Genomic DNA, 25,754 nt, shown 5'->3' with positions numbered 1-25,754 from the left:
GATTTTGCTCCTGAAGGCACGTTTCTGCTTTTTATACCATGGAAGACAGCGGTCAGTCAGAAACTCTATATACTTTGCAGAGGTCATTTTCACACCTTTAGGAACCTTAAAGAGCCCTACCAGCTGTTTCCCCATGATTCCGGCCCAAAACATGACTCCTCCACCTCCTTGCTGATGTCGCAGCCTTGTTGGGACATAGTGGCCATCCACCAACCATCCACTACTCCATCCATCTGGACCATCCAGGGTTGCTCGACACTCATCAGTAAACAAGACTGTTTGAAAATTAGTCTTCATGTATGTCTGGGCCCGCTGCAACCATTTCTGCTTGTGAACACTGTTTAGGGGTAGCCGAATAGTAGATTTATGCACCATAGCAAGCCTTTGAAGGATCCTACACCTTGAGGTTCGAGGGACTCCAGAGGCACCAGCAGCTTTAAATATCTGATTGCTGGTTTGTAATGGCTTTTTAGCAGCCACTCTCTTAATCCAATGAACTTGCCTGGCAGAAACCTTCCTCATTCTGCCTTTATCAGCACAAACATGTCTGTGCTCAGAATCAGCCACAAATCTCTTAACAGTGCAATGATCACGTTTAAGTTTTTGGGAAATATCTAATGTTTTCATCTCTTGACCAAGGCATTGCACTATTTGATGCTTTTCAGCAGCAGAGAGATCCTTTTTATTTCCTAAATTCCTTGAAACCTGTGCCCTGCTTAATAATGTGGAACATCATTTTTAAGTAGCTTTCCTTTAATTGAGCTCACCTGGTAAACTAATTATCACAGGCATTTGAGATTGATTTCAGTGATCCAAAGAGCCCTGATACACAATACCATCTATGAGTTTATTTGATAAACAAAAAATTACATCTTTATGACACTTAAATACAATTTGCATAATAATTTGGAACACAGTGTATAGCGGCGCTCGCGGCAGCGACGCCGTGCATTCAGTGGGCCTAGAAGGACTCTAACCCCTTGTCCTTGGGGTAGAGTTCTGTGGCCGTACACTGTGCGCTCTTTGGGCCGGGCTCTGTGAGCTAAACAGGCTCCGGCATCTACTTTCAGCGGTGGTGCAGCTCTGTGCAGTAACAGAGTTCGTCCTATTCACATTGGGTGACATAACCCACGTGTGACTGGTTTCACACCGCTTAATTCTTCTGCCATTACTTAGCAGCAGTGTACCACCTCTGCACGGTGGACCCCGGGCTGCGAACGCACCTACTATTATTTTATAATTTGGTGCGTTCCGCCAGCCCTAACATTATCCTAGCGCCAGGGTCTGGCTAGTAATGGCGGATGAACAGCGACTGCTGCAGTACATCCGGCAGCTGCAGGGCAGGTTGGCGGCTCTCGAGCGTTCAGCCTCAGCTGCGGATGTCACTGCAGTCGCTGTTCAGGCAGCCACAGAGGCTGTCTCCCGTGTAACCACAGCCATCCCTGCCCCGACTTTGTCCCGCCTCCCGCTGCAGGAGAAGTTCTCGGGTGATAGTGCTTCTTGTAGGGGTTTCGTAAGCCAGTGCTCTATACAGCTGGAGCTGCTGGCCGCACGATTCCCCTCTGAGTGGGATAAAGTGGGATTTATTATTTCCCTCTTGTCGGGCAGGGCTTTGGAGTGGGCCACACCGCTGTGGAAGTGTGGTGATCATGTGGTGCAGAGTGTCTTGCGGTTCTTGGACACTCTGAAGCAGGTCTTGTTGGGACCACGAGTCACCCATGACACAGCGCTCCAGCTGCTGGCATTGTCACAGGGCTCGTTCATGGTCAGCCACTATGCCATCCAGTTCTGGATGCTGGCCTCAGAGTTAGAGTGGCCAGATAAGGTCCTCATTCCGGCATTCTGGAGAGGTTTGGCTGGCCATGTGAAGGACGCTCTGGCCACCAGGGAGATTCCCGCTACACTGGAGGAGTTTATCACTGTCTCCACCCGTATAGATCTTCGCTTCGCCGAGCGAAGGTTGGAGCGGGACCAGTGTAGGCAGAGGTTTAGGTTGGCACCTAGTTCTACTAAACCTCTGGAATCTTCTGATCGGGCGTCCGAGCGTCAGGGGGCTTCCCGTGAGGAATCCAGGTCCCGGTCCGCTCGAGCTCCTGTGAGCTGTCATATTTGCCGGCAGTCTGGTCACCTTGCCAACCGGTGCCCACAGCAGCTGGGAGATCGCTCGTGCCTAGTGGCCGTAGGAGGTGGCGCACTAGAATCAGCGACGTTTTCCTCCAAGCTGTCCTTTAAGGGGACGCTTGAGTTTGATTCTTCCACTCTGGCTGTGAAGGTTTGCGTGGATTCCGGGGCAGAGGGCAATTTTATGTCGTCAGCCTTCGCTCAACGGCACGCTATACCCTTGGTTATGATGTCTACACCAGTCACCGTCAGAGTGGTGAACGGCGCCACTCTACCCTCACAAATAACCCACCAGACCGTCCCCTTGTTACTCTCAGTGGCTCCATCTCATCAGGAGACGATATCCCTCCTCGTCATGCCCGAGGGTATTAACCAGGTACTTCTAGAGGTCCCCTGGCTGCGGTACCACTCCCCCATATAGAGTGGTCCTAAGGAAGGATTATTGGGTGGAGTAAATCATGTGAGGGTAGATGTCTGAGGGAGTGCATTCAGGTTGCCTCCACCGAGGTTCCCGCTGATCTCTCCTCGCTCCCCAAACACTATCGACAGTATGCGGACGTGTTCTCCAAAAAGGCGGCAGAGACCCTTTCACCGCATCGCCCCTATCACTGTCCTATTGACCTCTTGCCTGGTGCTGAGCCTCCCCGGGGTCGAGTCTATCCCCTATCTCTCCCGGAGACAGAGGCTATGTCTCAATACATCAGGGAGAATCTGGCAAGTGGATTCATTAGGAAGTCAGTGTCACCAGCGGGGGCGGGATTCTTCTTCGTCCAGAAGAAGAGTGGGGAACTACATCCTTGCATTGATTACAGGGGTCTTAACACCATCACCGTTAAGAATAAGTATCCTCTGCCCCTGATATCAGAGCTGTTTGATAGGCTACAGGGAGCGAGGGTTTTTTCCAAACTTGATCTGCGGGGGGCTTACAACCTGATTCGCATCCGTGATGGGGACGAATGGAAGACGGCATTTAACACCAGGGATGGTCACTATGAATACCTGGTGATGCCCTTCGGCCTCTGTAATGCCCCGGCCGTCTTCCAACACTTTGTGAACGATATCTTCCGGGATATGCTTACCACCTCGGTTGTAGTCTATCTGGATGATATTCTCATCTACTCTCCAGATATTGACTCCCACCGGAGAGATGTTTGCAAAGTTTTCGATCACCTGTGGGCAAACTCCCTCTATGCCAAGTTGGAGAAGTGTGTTTGAGCAGGAGTCCTTGCCTTTCCTGGGCTATATCATCTCTGCCCGGGGGTTGGCCATGGATCCTGCCAAGCTACAGGCGGTGATGGATTGGCAGGAACCTCATTCTCTCAAAGCGGTGCAGCACTTTATGGGGTTCATAAATTATTATCGCCAATTCATCCCCCCACTTCTCGACTTTGGTAGCACCCTTGGTAGCCCTCACCAAGTAGGGTGCAAATCCCAAGTTGTGGTCGGAACCGGTCTCCAAGGCCTTCTCCTCCATTAAGTCCCATTTCACTAGCGCTCCCATTCTACATCACCCCGATGTAGATAAGCCCTTCATTCTGGAAGTGGATGCCTCTTCAGTCGGTGCTGGAGCGGTCCTGTTTCAGAAGGACACGCAAGGTCGGAAGCACCCATGCTTCTTTTTCTCCAAGACCTTCACACCGGCAGAGAGGAATTATGCCATCGGGGACAGGGAGTTGCTAGCTATGAAGTTGGCCTTCTCGGAGTGGAGACACCTCCTGGAGGGGGCTCGCCACCCTTTCCAGGTGTTCACCAACCACAAAAACTTGGTGTATTTGCAAACAGCCCAGCGGCTAAACTCTCGCCAGGCCAGATGGTCTTTGTTCTTTTCCCGGTTCCACTTCACCCTCCATTTTCTCTCCGAGGAGAAGAACGTCCGGGCCGATGCTCTCTCCCGCTCCATGGTGTCATCGGAGGGAGAGGAGGAGGAGCCTCAGCTGATCGTCCCATCCAAGAGCCTGAGGACTGTGGCTCCGGTTGCCCTTGAGTCTGTACCTCCGGGCAAGACATTTGTCCCTGCCTGTCTGCGACCGGAGGTCCTCTCTTGGGCTCATTCGTCCAGGGTGGGTGGACATTTTGGGACAAAATGGACCTCTGAGCTTTTGGCGAGGACGTACTGGTGGCCGCATATGGCCTGTGACGTCAGGCAGGGCCGTGGAGTCGGTAAGCCAAACCTGCGACTCCGACTCCTCAATTTCCCTTACTCCGACTCCGACTCCGACTCCGACTCCACGGCTCCGACTCCGACTTCCACACATATTGAAAAATAGAAAAACACGTCACTCAATGAGAAGAGAGGTGCACAAGTTGGGTATCCAGCCACCTAACAATGTAGTACAAAAACTTGGCACTCAAAAAGAAAAATTGATTTGACAGTTCCTTTATTGTGAAAGGCATCCAGTTGAGTACATTCCTTTAAACGCTTTCGGTCATACAATTGACCTGTGTTGTAGCTGTTTTTGTTCTGACCAAGCGTCAGATCTTTCCAGATCACCAGTGAGGCCGGATTGAGAGGTTTTGTCGCCCTTCTGATGACAAGCGCTTGGAGACAAAGGACTCAACACACGGGCCGTGGTCAAATCACTTTATCTGACGTAATGAAATATAAGACATGTTTTTATACCATTTACAGCAATATGTGACTCAATATGTGGAGCTCATTTGGCCCCCACCATCACCTCAGGGTCGTATCTTGTTTACAATATAGCCAGAACATGTTGTTGAGAATAAATATGATAACAAGTATAGTTTCCTTGAAGACAGAGACTACTAGTCTACATAAGAATAATTCTAGCAATAATAAGGCAAAAGGCAATTGAAGTCTTAAAGGCATTTAAAGGGATATAAAAGCAAACCATTAACTCTTCTATATCAATTTCCCCCTTTTGTAAATGGTATAACCTTTGCCACAGGGTCAGCTGATGTCCACATAGGAGCTACTGTCTCATGGGTCTAGTACCCATAAGGGGGCTTCCTACCTGCTTCGCCCATCCACCCTCAGTGTGGACACTCACTTTCCCCATCAGCAATGGCCACCTGGGGTCTATGATACACTACAGAAGGTTCAGCCTTAGATTCTTTTTTTATGCATACATTATTCAGTAGCTTAAGTAATACATATATTAGCGCTTTTACGGCTACATAAAGCAATAAGCAAACCAACAAAATTTGCATACAAGTCTATATAATGCCAAAAATCCATCCTACTAAGCCATTAAATTAATTTACTGGATTTAGGAAAGAGAATGTGTTACCCCACCAGGAGTCTCTCTTTGCGCTGTGTTGTTTTAACCATTGGTCTCTAAGTTCACCTATTCTGTCTATACTGGCCCCGATCTGGAGATTGCCAGCAGGGTCAATATAGTCACAAAAGGTGGGACCAATTATTTGACACATTCCTCCTCCTTTTGCTGTCAGGTAATCTAGTACTATAGAATGCTGGTTAGTAACTGTCATTAATTGTCTCTGTATTGTATTAGTCTCAATCCGGCCTCACTGGTGATCTGGAAAGATCTGACGCTTGGTCAGAACAAAAACAGCTACAACAGTTTGGCGCCCGACGGGGACCGTGGAAACCAGTCTATTCGGAATCCGTATGTGGGAGCTTCCTGGGAGGTTGAAAATGCAGAATCCAGGCTGCAGCAGGTGAGAACATTTATTCTTACATTGATTCTGCATCTGCAACCTTTCTAAGGATGTCCACATACCTCTGGGTAAGACTGTAACAGCACGGTTCAAAAGAACCCACATCACCAGTGAGGGGTGAGTATGTCTGTATGAGAGTTGAATAATAGAGTAATAAGATAATAATTGTCATCTGTATTATCTGTTAAACTGTTCTGGCAATATACTAATATACTAACTGGTTGTGTACTGGTGTACTGTGTAGCACAAAGTCTGGGATAGACTCTGTGCAGTGGTTGTTGTTTTGGATTGGCAGTAAATCATATGAGGCTGTATTTTGTATAGGACTGTGGTTTTTGGTTGCTCTGGTTTTCAATGTTTCTTGTTGTTTAAGAAGTTGGCTTTGGTGTTCTCGGAGTGTCAGTGGACACTGCTGTAGGTTAAAGCGTCAATCAAATCCAAAGTGCAAGATAGTCAGGCTGTGTGAATCCTTGTATATATGTCTATGAGAACCTCTGAATAAGATGAGAGATGAGTAATTGAGTATAAAAAAAGTCCCTGAATGTGATGAATGAATCATCACACATCATTTTTGTGTCAAGAGATTGTTACCTTTCTAGTTGTGGGGGAATCCCGGACAGATGCGTTATAGATATTTCAAATCTACATCTGAGACTGAATGAATTGAGTAATGATATAGTTCGTGTTATATGTGGCATTACATTGCAAAGTTTCCTGAATGCATTTGGCCAGAAAAAGGGCAAGGCATGGTTAATCTCATTATACAGTTATCTGCTCTTACAGTGAAATCCCGTGATTTTGAGTTTTCTTTGTAGAAATTGATTTTGATAAGTCTAAAGAACTACGGAACTCTGTGAAGGACGCTCTGATGGGAGGGGGTAATGATACCGCTGCGCAGTTTTTCTTCTCCCTTCGCTGTTATCTCTGCTGAGTGTGAGCTGTGCTCAAAATTCTCTGTAATTCTATCCATAAGGTACGCGCTGAAAGATTTGTGCATTTTAAAGCAACAGTACTTAATTGAAGTTGGAAGTTAAAAGTAAAATATGGTGTCTAATTTAGAAGGAAATTGCAAGTGATTGATGGTCATTGTAAGTGATTGTTTGGTCATTAATGTGTTTGAACCTGCTTCTAGTTGTGTGATTGATTTGTATAGCAAATTGTGTATCAACAGAGGAGGTAGCCGACTGTACGGCTGATAAAGTAGGTCAGAGTCCTATCACACCTGGGACTTCTTACTTTAGTCAGCAGGTTTTATTGTTGTGGGTGAGAGGCGAGGGTGAGGAGCCCTCTGGATATACCTTGGCAGGCTCACTCTGACTTGCTAAGTGTGGCCTGTAAGACAGAGGTCCAGGCACACTGGGAGGGCATTTCAGAAGAAAGGTGAGCTGTCTAAGGTTGAAATAGCCTTCCCACAACAATCCATGGAGCTGGACTGGAAGGATGCAGGCCTGATCCTATTCTAGCCAGCTGATCTAGCGGGTGAGAGGCAGAGAGCCTTCCCGCTACATCCTGTAGGTCTACTGGGTGAGAGGCAAGGAGCCTTCCCGCTACACCTTGGCAGGCTCTCTCTGACTTGCTAAGTGTGGCCTGTAAGACAGAGGTCCAGGCACACCGGGAGGGCATTTCAGAAGAAAGGTGAGCTGTCGGCAGAAAAAGGTTGAAGCCATGGCAACTTTTTCTGTGTACCGTCGGTGCCCCCAATGAGATCCAAGAGAGCTATGCAAATTGAAAAAGACAGAGAAGAAAGGAAGCAGTAATACAGGTTGGACCAATTTTAAAAAAAAAAAAAGGCAAAAATACCACAGTGTGAATGTTTGGATGTACAAAAAAAGCACAGACAAGGGAAGAAAATAGCAAGTGAATAAATGATGCTTGAGAATGAATGTGCAGCAGTGTGGAAGGTGTATTATGAATGTTTTGATTGACAAAAAGTAACCAGAGACTCAGACAAAACAGATGGACTTGTAAACACTGTGATCAGACTCAGACAAACCCAGACTGAATAGCTACTTGTGTGACCTGTGCTACTGACCTAAGCGAGTTGCGCTAAATCCTGTCCAGACAAGATCATATGTAGTGACATAAGAAGCTGACATAATAGAGTGGGTAGTGGGGACATTGACCTTTGAGGAGTAAGCTGACAGTAGACATCAGACGACCAACCCCATCAGTGCGACTAGAATAAGAAAGATGCAGGTGTATTATCCCTGGTGCCCCTCTGACCAGCTAGCTTTGTTGAAACAGTTGCCTGACCCCGAAGACCAACCATTCCCGTTTTACAGACACATAAAGGAAGTACAGCAGACATATAAGTGTACCTGCGCAGACCTAGAGAGGTTGGTGAGTTTAAAGGCAGGTGACGCACTAGGACATATAATTAAGACACACACAGATGTGACAAAGAATCAGGCTTGGGGCATGGATGATAAATCTGCACTGTCTGGGGAGACATACTGTGAGTCACTAAGACAATGGGCTACAGTGGAACAATCAGAGCAGTCTGTACTCCTGATTAACGTGACACAGCAAAGAGGAGAGAGTGTAGAGATGTACTTTGGACGGTTACAGCTGAAATGGGCAGACATGGGGTACATTTGCATAAACCCACTTGATGTTAGAATACTGGTGAATGCATTCATTGACGGTATGAACAAAGACTTGCGAGACGCAGTACAGACAGCCAGACCTGAATGGAGACATGTAGATCCGAAAGACCTCCTTAAGGTAGCTAAAGAAATTGAGCAAACAAGGACAATAAGACGACCTGTCATGTATGCTGGAGCACAAGGAAAACAGTGGAGACGTAGTAAGGTACCAAGGGACCTAGAAACAGTGAGGTGCTGGAATTGTGGTACTTACAAAACTTATTGTTAGTGACAATACCCCTATGAATTTACTGGGAGCAGATGTGCGGAGTGCGATCCAGGCCACCATACAGTACTCTCCTGAGGGTATTACAGTCACAAGTCCCCTCTCAGATAAACATTTGTGTAAGATTGCGGCAATGGTGTATATGACAAAAGCGGTGAAACTAACACCTGACACCAAAATGCCTGAGGATGAGGAAATGGGACAGGGGCCTGACACTGTTTGGGCAAGGGGAAAAACGGATGTGGGTCAGTTGCCCATTCCCCCTGTCATGATTAAAATGAAAGAAGGAAACCACTCCCCCTTGTTTAAAGCAATACCCCTTGAGCCTAGCAATATCAATAGCCAAATCAATTGCCCCGAGCAGAGATATTAGAGAGTATGTTAAGGCAGGGGTTCTGGTGCAAAGAAACCCCCCCTTTGGACTGCAAAGATCTTCCCCCTGTGACACCACTTTGTATCCCATTAGGAAAAAAGAAAAAAAAAAAAAAGGAACTCCAGGGTTTGCTGACACTTACAGAAAGGTTCATGACTTAAGGGCTATTAATGATGATACAGTGAGTGTGACCTCAATCGTCCCTAACACACACACACAATACTGTCACAGATCCCAGTAATGTCAAAATGTTTCACAGTCATTGATTTAGCAGGTGCATTTTTCTCTGTACCCCTGCACCCTGACTGTCAGTATCTTTCTCCTTTACTCATAGAGGTGAACAATATTGTTGGACAGTCCACCCACAAAAGGGGGAAAGAAACCCCCTGCCATCTATTCAGCAGCGATGGCAGGGATCCTTGAGTAGTGGCCATCACCTCATCCGCTGATTGTACTATTACAGTACGTTGATGACCCTAAGGGTTGCAAGGTCTCACGTGACAAATTACAGTATTACAAACAAAAGGTGACATTTGTTGGGACATTATATTGCCGAACGTACCAGACAACTGACAGGAAACAGGCAATTCAAGATCTCCCTCTACCCAGGTCACCTAAGCATCTATGCATCTTCCTAGGTTTAGTGACCCGGGACCTCACACAAAATTGATTGTGTCTGTGCGGTAGGAGCAGCCGCACTACTAGGAAAGGCATGTGAGATCACACTGACGTTTCTTTTGACAATCTATTCCCCACATGACATCCATGCCATACTCCTACAAGTTCAACCAAAACATCTGTCTATGGCCAGACAGCTCCGACTTGAGTGTGCTCTACTAATTCCTGAGTATGTCACCCTCAGAAGATGTAACGTTCTGAATCCAGCCACCCTCCTGCCTGTGGATTCAGAAAACGGGGAATTGGTGACCGTATTAGTGAGTGAGGAAGGATACTTTGACATGACGCATGAACATGTCTGCATAGAACTGATGAGTCAGGAGACAGTGGGGTTTGCACACGTTCATAAAAAACCTGTTCTTAATGCAGACTTTGAGTTTCTTTTTTGTAGATGGCCCCAGATACCACCAGGATGGATGATTCTACACTGGGTATGCAGTAGTATCCTCACATGAGGTAATCCGAGCGGAACCACTCTCTCCTCACATGTCGGCGCAGGAGGCAGAGTTGAAGGCACTCACTGAGGCGTGTAGAGCCGCTGCAGGTAAAGTCGCTAATATTTTCACAGATTCGAAGCCCATTAAAAATGCAGAGCTGGTGAAACAATTGATGGAGGCATTGATGTTACCAGTCCAGGTTGGCATTGTCAAGGTAAAAGCACACACAAAGGTGACTCCGTGGAGGTAGAGGGCAGTAGAAGGGCGAACAAGGCTGCTAAAATAGCACAAGGTGGCCTAGAGAGAGCAGTGGACGGTGGCAGGGAGTCAGCGTATTCCAGCCACATTGGGTCTAGATGTCCTGAAATCCCTCCGGCAAAAGGCTGCCCAAACAGAGAAGGTACACCGGGGGAGACTGGGAGCTGAGCTGAACTCAAATGGAGTATGGGAGAATAAGGATAAAATGTGCCCACCAAAGTCCCTGTTCCCAATCATGGCGCAAGCAGCTCATGGCCCACTCACATCTCAAAAAGTCACATGTGTGCCATGGTAGATGCCTTCTGGATCGCTCCTGGTTTCAGTTACGCAGCGAAACTTGTACAATCATGCCTCATCTGTGCACAGCACAACCCAGGTAGAACAGTAAAAGTCCCTAAGAAAGCGACATCTAGGCCTCTCTACCCGTTTCAGAGACTGCAGATTGACGACATACAGCTACCAAGGTAGGAGTGTATGCAAATATCCTAGTATGTGTAGATCTCTTCTCTGGTTGGCCGGAAGCATATCCGGTAAAATGTGCAAATGCTAAAATGACTACAGACAAACTGATGAAAGAACTGATCTGCAGGTATGGTGTCCCAGAAGCCACAGAAACAGATAGGGGTGCACACTTCACGGGAGAAATAATGAGGGAAGTCATGCAGGCCCTGGGTGTACAGCAAACATTTCATACACCATATAGGCCACAAGGTAGTGGGAAAGTGGAAAGACTAAATGGGACACTTAAACTGAAAATTCAAAAGGCCACGGCAGACACAGGAAAGAGCTGGGTAGAGTGCTTGCCTCTTGCACTCTTTTCAGTTAGACACACTCCAAATAGAAACACAGGCTTGTCTCCCTTTGAAGTCCTGTTTGGTAGTGCACCAAAGACTGGTCTGTACTTCCCACAGGTGCTACAAATGCAACACGGTTGTATGTCCAGGCCTAGCAGGAAAGACTTAATGTGGTGCATAAACATGTGTTCTCATCCATTCCAGATCCTAATGCCAGTGCAGATGTGCATCAGCTGAATCCAGGTGATTGGGTGGTTATACGCAGACACGTGAGAAGGATCCGGGACCCACGATTTGACGGCCCCTTCCAAGTCCAGCTGACCACATCCACTTCAGTAAAACTTGAGGGAAAGTCCACCTGGATCCACGCCAGTCACTGCAAGAAGGTCCTGTCAACAGCAGAATGACTGTTCTCCTCATCACCTTGCTGGCAGTGACAGGGTTACTGCACTCTACAGAGACACAGGACAAACTCTTAAATGCTGATTGGGACAACAAACTTATTCGGCATCATGCTCTTCTTATAAAGGACATGGAAGGACAGAAACCGAAAGACTGTTGGATCTGTATACACAGCCCTGTATCCGCGAGGACTATGCCGTTCTTAGCCTTACCTCTGGAGCCATGGGAGGTATTAACCCCACACTGCATACACAATGAGACTTGGACTCAATCTAGGTGTGCCCCGTGATATATCTGCCTCAATGACTATAGTCGAATGGGCCGCTAATCGCTGGTTTCAGTTTAATATAACGCGGCCTAAAGGTACAAATGTGGTGGCGGGAATATGATTCAGATGTCGGAAATATGGTCGCCAGGAGGAGGACTGAAATCCCTCACTCAGACCCTATTCCCAATGATGGAATGTGGTTCAGTCTTCAACACACTGGAGCAGACACCTGTGGTGAGGACAATAATTGCTTCCGCATATACACTCATGATCAAACACAGGTTAATAAGACGATGTACCAGGATGGTATTGAAGGCTGTAGAGCTTCTATGGGTAAAATAATAAGGAAAGAAAGGGGTAAATGTACATCTGGTATAAGGGGAAAACCAATGAATAATACTTGGTGTGCCCATAAGCCTACAGTAGGTCAGGACTTTTGAGTTTATACCAATGTATACAGACCCCGGGTCACGTTTGTGTTCTCCCTGAAGGAGTATTCTTGGTTTGTGGACATCGAGCCTACAGGTGGGAAGGCCAGACATAAGAGGGGTCTGCACTCTTGCTAAACTGACACCAGCCACTTTCATAGTTCCTCATAGTAAAATAGACACAGCAGCAGTCCCAATTCACACTTTGTATAGAAGGGCTGCAGACAATAAGCCCCAGCCAAATGGTAGGCCGCATCTAGTAGAGATGGGGATAACAAAATATTCAGTAGTATGCTAATATACCCCTTCATAACACAACTGTGGGATAAATTAGTGGAAGGTACCGACTACCTGGACGATCAGATTTTCCAGATTCTTGAAGTTCTAAATGAGACTAATACAATACAGAGACAATTAATGACAGTTACTAACCAGCATTCTATAGTACTAGATTACCTGACAGCAAAAGGAGGAGGAATGTGTCAAATAATTGGTCCCACCTTTTGTGACTATATTGACCCTGCTGGCAATCTCCAGATCGGGGCCAGTATAGACAGAATAGGTGAACTTAGAGACCAATGGTTAAAACAACACAGCGCAAAGAGAGACTCCTGGTGGGGTAACACATTCTCTTTCCTAAATCCAGTAAATTGGTTTAATGGCTTAGTAGGATGGATTTTTGGCATTATATAGACTTGTATGCAAATTTTGTTGGTTTGCTTATTGCTTTATGTAGCCGTAAAAGCGCTAATATATGTATTACTTAAGCTACTGAATAATGTATGCATAAAAAAAGAATCTAAGGCTGAACCTTCTGTAGTGTATCATAGACCCCAGGTGGCCATTGCTGATGGGGAAAGTGAGTGTCCACACTGAGGGTGGATGGGCGAAGCAGGTAGGAAGCCCCCTTATGGGTACTAGACCCATGAGACAGTAGCTCCTATGTGGACATCAGCTGACCCTGTGGCAAAGGTTATACCATTTACAAAAGGGGGAAATTGATATAGAAGAGTTAATGGTTTGCTTTTATATCCCTTTAAATGCCTTTAAGACTTCAATTGCCTTTTGCCTTATTATTGCTAGAATTATTCTTATGTAGACTAGTAGTCTCTGTCTTCAAGGAAACTATACTTGTTATCATATTTATTCTCAACAACATGTTCTGGCTATATTGTAAATAAGATACGACCCTGAGGTGATGGTGGGGGCCAAATGAGCTCCACATATTGAGTCACATATTGCTGTAAATGGTATAAAAACATGTCTTATATTTCATTACGTCAGATAAAGTGATTTGACCACGGCCCGTGTGTGTTGAGTCCTTTGTCTCCAAGCGCTTGTCATCAGAAGGGCGACAAAACCTCTCAATCCGGCCTCATCAGAAACAGAATTTTTTTCACAGTTGGTTTTAACTAGAATGAGTTTACAAAAAGTCAAGGCATTATAATTAGTGAACAAATGAATATGTAACAAATATCTGAGCAACAGGATGCTGATGATAAACGTATGAACATCATGTATAGTTTAAACAAGAAGTCGATGACTAAATAAAATCCTGAGATAAGGTTCAAGTGAGCCTAGTGAGACTTCACAGGTTCCAAGGGCGGTGATGGAAAGTCCGTGCTGTGATGGTTTGAGTGTGACACTAAACAATAAAGGATACTGTGAAATTCGTGGACGGTGCTACTTGGTGTGCAACACCACATAAAAGGTGATAGCCGACTGGAATGAGTGCCAAGACAGGTACCTGAGAGGAGCTGTAATGGAAAATTCCATATATTATTATTAAAGAACCGCTGTCGTGAGTAGGCACTATTCAGTACTGGAAGAAAAAGAACAAAACGGTGAGTGACAATGGCACATGTACATATTGGGGGATGTTATGTAAATGAAGAAGGTGACAAAGTCCAAAAACAGTCAATTAATACCTGGGTATATTCGTTGTTAATGTGGAGAAACAGACGTCTGAGAGGCAGCAGCTGCTGAGGATGAAAGGACACTAAAGATGATAAGTAAAATGAGTATAAATGTGTGTACTGAGAGGCTAAGGATATGCACATAATGTGAACTAGATTACCCATTCATGTAGGAAATCACTAGATTCACGGGATTGATGCCTATCCCGGACATACACACATGCATACATACATACACACACACACACACACACACACACACACACACACACACACACACACATACATACACACTTTGAGATTTATATATTAAATATTGTGTGTGTGTGTGTGTATATATAATATATATATATATATATACATATATATATATATAATGCTCAAAGTGTGTATGTATGTGTGTGTGTATGTCCGGGATAGGCATCCGCACCGTCCCAGCTACAGCCACAAAATTTGGCACAGTCACACGTCTGGACCCCGAGAGCGTCCTAAGCTATGTTGTGAGGCGAAATTTTAACCCCGTGCGTTCCAATTCACCAAACAATTTTGCCCCTTTCTACATACTGGGGGAAAAAGTGTGTGCGCGTCAAGCCTCGCCCCTCATTATGATGTCATAATGCCCCTATTTGCATACTGGGGAAACAGTGTGTGCGTATCAAGCCCCGACCCTCATTATGATGTCACAATGGTTGCCATGGTGGCGCTGATGTCAACATAGGTTGCAAGCCCCGCCGCCGCTCATTATGATGTCATTATGGTTTACTATGGGATGGAGGATGTGTGATGGGTATATGGGCACTGGACTATGGGATGGAGGATATGTATGACGGGTTTATGGGCACGGGACTATGGGATGGCGGATATGTATATGGGCACAGGACTATGGGATGGAGGATGTGTGATGGTTTTTTTGGCACTTGACTATGGGATGGAGGATATGTATGATGGGTATATGGGCACGGGCCTATGGGATGGAGGATGTGTGCTGGGTAGAGTTGAGCGAAACGGGTCGAAAAATTTCAAAAGTCGCCGACTTTTGGTAAAGTCGGGTTTCATGAAATGAAACCCGACCCTAGGGTGAGGTCGGCCACGAGCTCGGCGACTTTAGCGCCAAAGTCGCATTTCAAAAGTTTGTTTTCCGCCCTTTTTCAGCCAATCAGGATCCACGGACACTGTGGGCAACATGATGACATAGGCAGGGGTCACCACCATCTTTGAGAAGGGCATGCAAGTGATTGGCTTGCTTTGGGGGGCGTCACAGGGGGTATAAAAGGGCGTGCACGCCGACCGCCATGTTACTCATGCTGATCTCAGAATAGGGAGAGCTGCTGCTGCTGCTGATTCTGTAGGGAGAGCGTTAGGCAGGGAAGAAGATACCAAAAACTACTTCTGCTGCTAGCGATTTAGCCTGTACAACACACCAGTTACTGTGCACTGCAAGGGGAGGCTATATTTTGGTGCATCAGCTCTGTTGGTTATTAGGCTGCCTTTTAAGGCTTCCTGATAGCTGCATTGCTGTTTTCCCACTGCTCTGCAAACTGCTTTTTTAAAAGCAATCCAAATTTTTTTTTTGTCCTGGTGAGGTACTGAGCGTGCATTTTTTCACACCATACAGCGGTGTACGCTCCTCACACAGTACCGTGTAACGGCTGTTATCACAGCCACAGTGAAGCTATCTGTGTGTCACTCTGTAAGAATAAGTCGAGGACATGTTCTATTCTTACAGACCTACACCTTCTAGTTTTGTCTGCTTTTCAAACAGTTAAGTATATTTGCTGTTAGATCACATTCAAAACTATAGAGAAACAGCGTGTGTCAGTCCGTATACTTAAAAAACACAGAGCTTGACAATTTTACAGACACCGGACAGCGGTGTACGTGCACGCTCCTCTCTCAGTACCGTGTAAAGGCTGTTATCACGGCCACAGCGAAGCTATCTGTGTGTCACTCTGTAAGAATAAGTCGAGGACATGTTCCATTCTTACAGACCTACACTCTAGGGAGATTCCTATTCTGCCCAATTCTATATACACCTTGTAGTTTGTCATACACTAGCCAATTTCTGCCTGTGACATAGCGGTGTGATATTCACTGCGCCTCACACAATCCAACAGTGTCCACAAGTGTGTTCAGAAATTCTACATCTTCCCTGTCCTATAGTGACATTTTTCACACCTGCGACATTGAGCCTGTGACATAGCGGTGTGATATTAACTGGGCCTCACACAACAGTGTCCACAAGTGTGTTCAGAAATTCTACATCTCCCCTGTCCTATAGTGACATTTTTCACACCTGCGACATTGAGCCTGTGACATAGCGGTGTGATATTAACTGGGCCTCACACAACAGTGTCCACAAGTGTGTTCAGAAATTCTACTTCTCCCCTGTCCTATAGTGACATTTTTCACACCTGCATCATTGAGCTTGTGACATAGCGGTGTGATATTGACTGGGCCTCACACAACAGTGTCCACAAGTGTGTTCAGAAATTCTACATCTCCCCTGTCCTATAGTGACATTTTTCACACCTGCGACATTGAGCCTGTGACATAGCGGTGTGATATTAACTGGGCCTCACACAACAGTGTCCAGTGTCCACAAGTGTGTTCAGAAATTCTACATCTCCCCTGTCCTATAGAGACATTTTTTATAACTGCGACATTGAGCCTGTGACATAGCGGTGTGATATTAACTGGGCCTCACACAACAGTGTCCACAAGTGTGTTCATTCTACATCTCCCCTGTCCTATAGAGACATTTTTCACAACTGCAACATTGAGCCTGTGACATAGCGGTGTGATATTAACTGGGCCTCACACAACAGTGTCCACAAGTGTGTTCAGAAATTCTACATCTCCCCTGTCCTATAGTGACATTTTTCACACCTGCGACATTGAGCCTGTGACATAGCGGTGTGATATTAACTGGGCCTCACACAACAGTGTCCACAAGTGTGTTCAGAAATTCTACATCTCCCCTGTCCTATAGAGACATTTTTCACAACTGCGACATTGAGCCTGTGACATAGCGGTGTGATATTAACTGGGCCTCACACAACAGTGTCCACAAGTGTGTTCAGAAATTCGACGTCTCCCCTGTCCTATATACACCTTGTACCTTGTTTTACATTACTATATAGTTTGTGGGATTTTGTGTACATTTTTACCAAAAATGAGGAAGGCTGGTGGAAGAGGCCGTGGAATTGGGCGGGGGTTGCCAGCTGGTAATGATGGTGTTGGTGGTGGATCTGATGGTAGTGGCAAAATAGGACCGAATGCAGGAGGTGTTGAGCCTGCGTCATCGTCTGACTCCACAAGGCCTCAAAGGCTTAGTTTTCTAGGAGTTGGCGAACCGCTTTTAAAGCCAGAGCATCAGGAAAAAGTTTTGGCTTACATTGCTGACTCAGCCTCCAGCTCTATCGCCTCCTCTTCTGAAGTTGTAAAAAATAAAAGCACTGAGTCGTCATTGGAGGGTCATGTTCATGAACCACACCTTTCCTTGTGTCCTTCACCCCAACCAAGATTGAAGGATGATGCAGGCCATACAACTGATTACTCCATGGAGCTGTTTTCACATACCATGCCTGGGTTATCAAGTGAAATGGTGAATTACCCAGGCCAAGATGAATCTGACATGGAGTGCACTGATGTACAGCCACTAATAGATGATTCTGCTGGTACATTCAGTCAGAGCACTACATTGTCCTCGCAGTGTAATGAGCCAGATTCTGACCCTGATGAGACTCAGGTGCCCCTTCCCACATACTATACCACCATACACGGTGACACAGAGGAAGGTGCACATGACATTGAAGAGGAGGTGATGGATGAACCAGTTGTTGATCCAGATTGGCATCCATTGGGGGAAGAGGGTGCTGCTTCCAATAGCTCAGATGAGGAGGAGGAGCATCCACAGCAGACATCGACATCGCAACAGCTGTTATCTGGCAGGCCCGGAGCACTCCAAAGACAGGTTCCACAAATCAAAAGAGTTGCTGGACAGCTTGTCCAGACGGTCAAAATAGCACAGCGTGCTAGGCCGCAAAATGTCTTCCAAAGCAGGAAGAGTGCAGTGTGGCACTTTTTTGAACAAAATCCTCATGATCAGGCCAAGGTTATCTGTAAGAAGTGCGCAAAGACCTTTAGCCGAGGGAAAAATCTGAAAAATTTGAATACCAGTTGCATGCTTAGACATTTAACCAGCATGCACTTGCAAGCATGGACACAACACCAAACCTCAAGTACCACATGTGCAACTGATCACAAAGAAGGTAGTCAGCAACACTACATTGTTTCCCCCACTGTAAGCCCACCGGTTAGCACAGCAGCAAATGTTGAGGTGTCGTTGCAAGGCCAAAGCAGTCAGGGAATCCCACTGTTATATCAACGAAAGACTGAATCTAGGCCATCAGAAAGCACACCAACTCCATCACCATCATCAACCCTCTCTCAGTCCGCCCTGTCCACCGCTAGTTCCACCATATGCAGCTCTCAAGTCCAGCTCACCCTCCCAGAGACTATGAGTAGGTCAAGAAAGTACTCAGTGTCTCATCCGCGTACACTAGGTTTGAACGCCCACATTGCCAAACTAATCTCGTTAGAGATGATGCCCTATCGGTTGGTGGAAAGCGCAGCTTTCCGCGAACTCATGGCCTATGCAGTACCACGCTATGACCTACCCAGTCGCCACTTCTTCTCTCGCAAAGCCATCCCAGCCCTCCACCATCAAGTGAAAGACCGCATTGTCCATGCACTCAAGCAGTCAGTGAGTGGAAAGGTGCACCTCCCAACAGATGCATGGTCCAGTCGGCATGGCCAGGGCCGTTACGTGTCCATCACTGCGCACTGGGTTAATGTGGTGGATGCAGGGTCCACAGGGGACAGCGGTGGTGGGACAGTGCTGCCTAGCCCACGGTATAGGAAACAGTTGGCTGTAGGCGTTCGACCCTCCTCCTCCTCCTCCAGAAGCGAAAGTTCATCCACAGAGCACAGTCGTACGAGCACTCCATCTGCAGCTGCCACTGTTGCACACGAGGTGTCCCCCTATCGAGCAGCTAGTGGAAAGCGTCAGCAGGCTGTGTTGCAGATGATGTGTTTAGGCGACAGACACACCGCGGAGGTGCTGGCCGAGTACTTTCAGCGACAAACTGAGTCATGGCTGGGCAGTATACATCTTGAGGCAGGCAAAGTAGTTAGTGATAACGGACGTAATTTTGTGGCAGCCATAGCCCTTTCAAAACTCAGCCACATACCTTGCTTGACTCACACATTGAACCTGGTGGTGCATTGCTTCCTCAACAATTATCCGGAGTTAACAACCCTGCTCCAGAAGGTGCGAAGACTGTGCGCGCACATCCGCCAGTCGCCTGTACACTCCATTCGTATGCAGAAGCTGCAGCGATTGCTCCACCTTCCCAACCACCGCCTCATTATCGACATTGCAACAAGGTGGAACTCCACCCTGCACATGGTTGAGCAGCTGTGCGAACAGAGGCAGGCCATAATGCATTTGTGGGAGGATACACGGCCAGGCACTTTGAGAGCAGACATGGAGTTGTCAGGTGTGCAGTGGTCGAAGCTGAAAGACCTCTGTAAAGTCCTTCAGTGTTTTGAGGAATGCACACGGCTGGTAAGCGCAGACGACGCCATCCTAAGCATGAGCATCCCAATTATGCGTCTGCTCATGCAAACTTTGACGCACCTTAAGGAGCAGGCGTCTGCAGCCAATGTTGAAGAGGAGGAGGGAATCCTTGATGACATTCAGCCATTGTCTGCTCAGGGACCTCTCCTGGACGAGGTGGAGGAAGAAGAGGAGGAGGAGGATGATGATGGGGATGATTACTTAGGGGAGGACGATGCATCTCGTGGGGCAAGTGAAAATGTTGGCATGCAAGGTCTGGTACAGGGTTTGTGCGTGACTGGAGGGATGTGGATTTGCCAGAGAGTGCTCCTCCAACCAGCACTCGCAGTGCATCATTGACACCGGGAACATTGGCCCACATGTCAGATTATGCCTTGCAGATCCTAAAAAGGGACCCCCGCATTGCCAAAATGATGAAGGATGACGACTACTGGTTGGCCAGCATCCTGGATCCACGCTATAAAGGCAAATTACAAAACATCATGCCACACGAGAACCTTGACCTAATATTGGCTAATAAACAAGCAACTCTGGTAAACCGGTTGGTTGAGGCATTCCCAGCACAAAGGAGCGGTGATGGTTCTCACACGAGCCGTACCGGCCGGGGGCAGCTTGGCAGAGGTGTTCATGGTGCACACAGCAGAAGTGGCGTTGGAGACAGGGGTTTCATGACAATGTTGTGGACTGATTTTTCAAGTACCGCTCACACAACTGGTAATACTGCATCGATGAAAAGTGACAGGAGACAGCAGTTGTCAACTATGGTTACAAACTACTTTTCCTCCCATATCGATGTTCTCCCGCACAGGTCATTCCCCTTTGACTATTGGGCCGCTAAACTGGACACCTGGCCTGAATTGGCACAATATGCGTTACAGGAGCTCGCTTGCCCAGCTGCAAGTGTGCTATCGGAAAGAGTCTTCAGTGCAGCTGGATCAATCCTGACAGAAAAAAGGACCCGTCTGTCAACCCAAAATGTGGATGATCTAACCTTCATTAAAATAAACCATGCATGGGTTTCAAAGGATTTTGTCCCACCTTCCCCTGATGACACATAGGGTGACAGAAAAATGTCTTGCTTTGGTCCTCCTCTTCCTGGGACTTGAACAATTTCGCCTTTTGCATCAGCTTAATGTCCAACATCAACATATGCCACTTTCTGAAACTCCCTAACTGTGCTGCCTCCCCCCCCTCCCCCCATGGCCGGGGTCACCACCTAGCGCACGAAGCCATGCAAGTGCCGTTGCCCTGGACAGGTGAGTAGGCTGACTCTTGGGCGCGGGCACTGGCACAGGGTCCCTCATAGTGCAATCAAGTGTCTCTGACGGTGGTGGTGCACACCCGCCGTCAGACACACCGCCGTACTATGAGGGGCCCAGTGCCAGTACCGACGCCCACGAGTGGGCCCCCTTGCTTGGGCAGGGCCCCAGCATTTGCAATCTTTACCTCTCCCTGCTCCACCGCTGTGTAGTCTGGGCCGTCAAATCCATACTGGGCCTGACACCGTCTGAGCCTGCCTCCTGATCTATAGACATATATTTTGAATGTGTACACTATGCTATCCATACATGTTATCCGGGGATACGGTACCCTTTCTCACCTTTGTGCAATCACGTGTAATCCATACTGGGCCTGACACCGTCTGAGCCTGCCTCCTGATCTATAGACATATATTTTGAATGTGTACACTATGCTATCCATACATGTTATCCGGGGATACGGTACCCTTTATCACCTTTGTGCAATCATGTGTAATCCATACTGGGCTTGACACCGTCTGATCCTGCCTCCTGATCTATAGACATATATTTTGAATGTGTACACTATGCTATCCATACATGTTATCCGGGGATACGGTACCCTTTCTCTCCTTTGTGCAATCACGTGTAATCGATACTGGGCCTGACACGGACATGTAAGGGCATGACACACCAGATATTGGCCAATCTCACGTGCCAGAGCCTCGCGTGTCCCTCTAGTAAGCCAGACTCGGACTGCGGGGCATGACTGAGTCTCGTTCGTTAACGGAATTAAGCTTGCAATGTGTGCATCTTATTTGTGGCTGGATGGTTGAGGTTGCCCATGTTGAGTCAAATTACGCCGTAGGCTCCACTCCTGGTCGTGCCCTTCTGGACATTCCTTTAAGGTTCAGCTTTGCAACCATACTGCCCACGTAAAACAAACACTTTGCCTTCATGAACGCTGTTTGGAGGGTCGTGACTCGTGGGAATAACGCCGCCCAATAAGTTAACCTGCTAGAGAGATCCTTCGTTGCTCCCAAGCATGACATCACACTCCCTAGGAGGAAGGTAATGCCACTGTGGCGACCGTACTCCTGGGGGCGACACAAGTGCACTGATGCCCAGCCACTGCTCGATGAATCTGCTGGTACATTGACCCAGACCACTACATTCCCTTCGCACGCTACACGGCCTGAATCTGACCCTGATGAAACTCAGGTTACCCTTCCCATATACAGTTCCATCTTACACGGTGACAAAGAGGAAGCTGCAGATGAAAGTGCAGGTTCGGCACACCCGCCGTCAGACACACCACCGTACTATCAGGGGCCCTGTGCCAGTGCCGTCGCCAATGAGTGGGCCCCCCCTGCTTGCTCAGGATCACAGCACTTGCAAGGTTGAAATACTGTGCAGTGAGATGGAAGATGGGGACGACGAGGAGTCCAGACTAGTACAGGGATTCCCTAGTGAGGAGACTTATTTGATTGTTTTCAATGTTGGGACAGCAATTTTTGGGGAGCACTATACTCTGGAGAATGATAGATGGGGCCCACCATACACTGGAACATTCCAAAGGTGGACATCAGACACTGGAGCAGCATTTACAGGGCCCATTATACACTAGAGCATTAGAAATGGGGCCCATTATGTTTGGAGCATTATTTGGGCCCATAAGACAGTGGAACTTCATCCATGGGGACCAACATATGCTGTAGCATTATGTGGAGCTCATCATATACTGTTTCAAACATTATATGGGACCAATGATTTTGTATGGAGAAATAGATGGGCCTCGTCATGAGATGTAAAAAGTGAAGTATTTTTCATTGTACTATACCGCTATTTCTCTGCCGTATCGGAGCATCATGAGTTGTGGTATGTGTTAAAGGGGCGCTCTTTTGCCCAGGGCACATGAAAACCTGGAGCCAGCCCTACCCCCCCACAACTTTAGCCAAATAACCCACATTTTTCAGTGCGTAACTAGTATTATGAAGTTAATTAAGGTTGACAAGCTGAAGTAAGAAGAATTGATGCTTTTGGCATTCAAATGGGCACTGTAGGTTTTTCCTGTCCTCCTCTCACTGCCGACTTTAATTCCCCATTGACTTACATTGGGTTTCGTGTTTCGGTCGGCCTCCGACTTTTCCCTATAGTCGGCCGATTTTGCTCGACCCGACTTTTCAAAAAGTCGGGTTTCATGAAACGAAACTCGACCCTAAAAAAGCAAAAGTCGTTCAACTCTAGTGCTGGGTATATGGGCACTCAACTATGGGATGGAGGATATGTATGAAGGGTATATGGGCACGGGCCTATGGGATGGTGGATATGTATGATGGGTATGTGGGCAAGGGACTATGGGATGGAGGATGTGTGATGGGTATATGGGCACTGGACTATGGGATGGAGGATATGTATGATGGGTATATGGGCATGGGACTATGGGATGGAGGATATGTATGATGAGTATATGGGCATGGGACTATGAGATGAAGGATGTGTGATGGGTATATGGGAACTCGACTATGGGATGGAGAATATGTATGATGGGCACGGGCCTATGGGATCGTGGATATGTATGATGGGTATATGGGCACGGGACTATGGGATGGAGGATAATTATAATTTGCTATAACTAACCACAGTTAGTTACTATGCCCGGGCAGTGCTGGGCTCTTCAGCTAGTATATATATAAAATATAACACTATGACTTATCTCAGCTAAGACAAAGCCTAGATCCTCAGGCTACATTCACACCATGGGCGTAGCCAGGATCAAACCTGGGGGGACAGAACCTCATACTGTTCCGCAGAACCTCATGCTGCACACCTCAGCTTCTGCAGAACCTCATACTGCACACCCCTACACTTGAAAATAAAGCCTGCACCTTAAGAAGATGTGGTGGTGATGAATGCAGTCTATTTATTCTAACTATCAATTGATGTTGATGTGTTACTGAAGACGAGCAATGCCTGTCCTGGGCGTCCTTTTGGGCAGCTATGAGGTGCACCTGACTGGTGCTAAAAAAAAGGCGTGTTAGTCTGTGTACTACCCGGTTTTCATTCTTTTTGGTACAGATACGATATGGATAGACAGATATGGATAAATAGAGCGGATTTCTAATCTGCTTTTGCTATTGAAAGCATTAGCTATGAGCTCTAAAACCTTTCAGGTGATGCAGTTTTTTAAAAAGCTGATCGGCTTTTGTAGCTGAAAAACGTATCCTCAAAAAACACAGGAAAAACGATGTGTGTGAATGTAGCCTTAGATCAGGAATATAACAGCCATTTATAGGACATTTCATAACTTTCCAAAATTCCTATGAAAAAATATTCAGCACATCCTGCATTGAATTACTGTACCCAATTTATTATATATTTTAGGAGTCGGAGTCGGTCCATTTTATACCGACTCCAACTCCACCAAATGAGCTCCGACTCCGACTCCACAGCCCTGACGTCATGGACTATATTCAGGCGTGCGTCTCTTGCGCCCAAAATAGGTCCTCTCGTCAGCGGCCCGCTGGGCTTCTTTTTCCTCTGCCGATAGCGGACAGGCCCTGGGAGATGGTCGGTATGGACTTTGTGGTGGGGCTACCCAAGTCCAGTGGCAGCACGGTCATTTGGGTTGTCACCGACCATTTCTCTAAGATGGTGCACTTGGTACCTCTCTCTCAGTTACCTTCTGCGCGGGGCCTGGCAGTGTTGTTCATTAAGCACGTTTTCCGCCTGCATGGCATGCCGGACTAGATTGTCAGTGACCGGGGTCCTCAGTTTGCGTCCCGGTTTTGGAGAGAGCTTTGTTCCCTGCTCAGCATTGAGCTGAATCTCTCCTCGGCCTATCATCCCGAGACGAACGGGTTGGTAGAGAGAGCCAACCAGACCCTTATCACATATCTTCGACATTTTGTCTCGGCCAAGCAGGACGACTGGGCATTCTTGCTGCCGTGGGCAGAGTTCGCTTTGAACAATGCTGTGGCCGACTCCACCGGTCAGACCCCATTCCTCCTAAATTACAGTCAGCATCTGCGCGTCCCTGTGCCCATGCCCGTGTCATCCACCGACTCCAGGGTGGCAGACTGGGCAGTGGAGGCACGTGACATTTGGGATCGCACCCAGGATGCTATCCGGGCTTCCAAGGAGATAATGAGGACCTCCGCTGATGCACACCGGCGCCCTGCTCCGACTTTTGCCCCTGGCGACTTGGTATGGCTCTCCGCCCGAAACATCAGGCTGCGGGTAGAGTCCGCTAAGTTCGCACCGCGCTACATTGGCCCCTTCAAGGTCCTCGAGCAGATCAGCTCTGTGGTCTACCGTCTGGCTATTCTACGTGTCCCTCTTTAAGCCTGTTCACTTGTCCCGGTTCTCCGAGTCACCTGCCGGGACATCAGACTTGTCTTTGGACGAGTTTGAGGTCAATGCCATCGTGGGATGCAATGTGATGCGGGGCAAAAAGTTTTATTTGGTGGATTGGAAGGGTCATGGTCCAGAGGCTCGGACCTGGGAGCCAGTGGAGAACATCCACGCTCCGCTCCTCATTGCGGCGTTTGAGCGCAGCGAGGCTCAGAGGGGAGGGGGCCCCAGAGGGGGGTGGTAATGATAGGCGTCGGGTTCCTGCCACTGCACAGCAGGAATCCATAGCCTTGCACCCAGCAGTCTCCCATTCTTCTTCAGCCGCAGTGGAGCC

General features: G+C 47.4%; 1 long non-coding RNA gene across 1 annotated transcript; it reads left to right on the top strand.

Annotated features, from left to right (window-relative positions):
* The first annotated feature begins 5,814 nt into the window (after positions 1–5,814).
* LOC141098474 (uncharacterized) lies at positions 5,815–13,573 on the top strand. Its single transcript, XR_012234250.1, has 2 exons — positions 5,815–5,880; positions 11,379–13,573. It is a non-coding gene; the product is annotated as an uncharacterized lncRNA (long non-coding RNA).
* The last annotated feature ends 12,181 nt before the right edge of the window (positions 13,574–25,754 follow it).

Source organism: Dendrobates tinctorius, unplaced genomic scaffold (assembly GCF_039654945.1).
Source record: "Dendrobates tinctorius isolate UK_male_01 unplaced genomic scaffold, ASM3965494v1 ptg000092l, whole genome shotgun sequence".
NCBI classification, from domain to species: Eukaryota; Metazoa; Chordata; class Amphibia; order Anura; family Dendrobatidae; genus Dendrobates; species Dendrobates tinctorius.
This window is presented reverse-complemented; position numbering and strand designations above follow the sequence as displayed.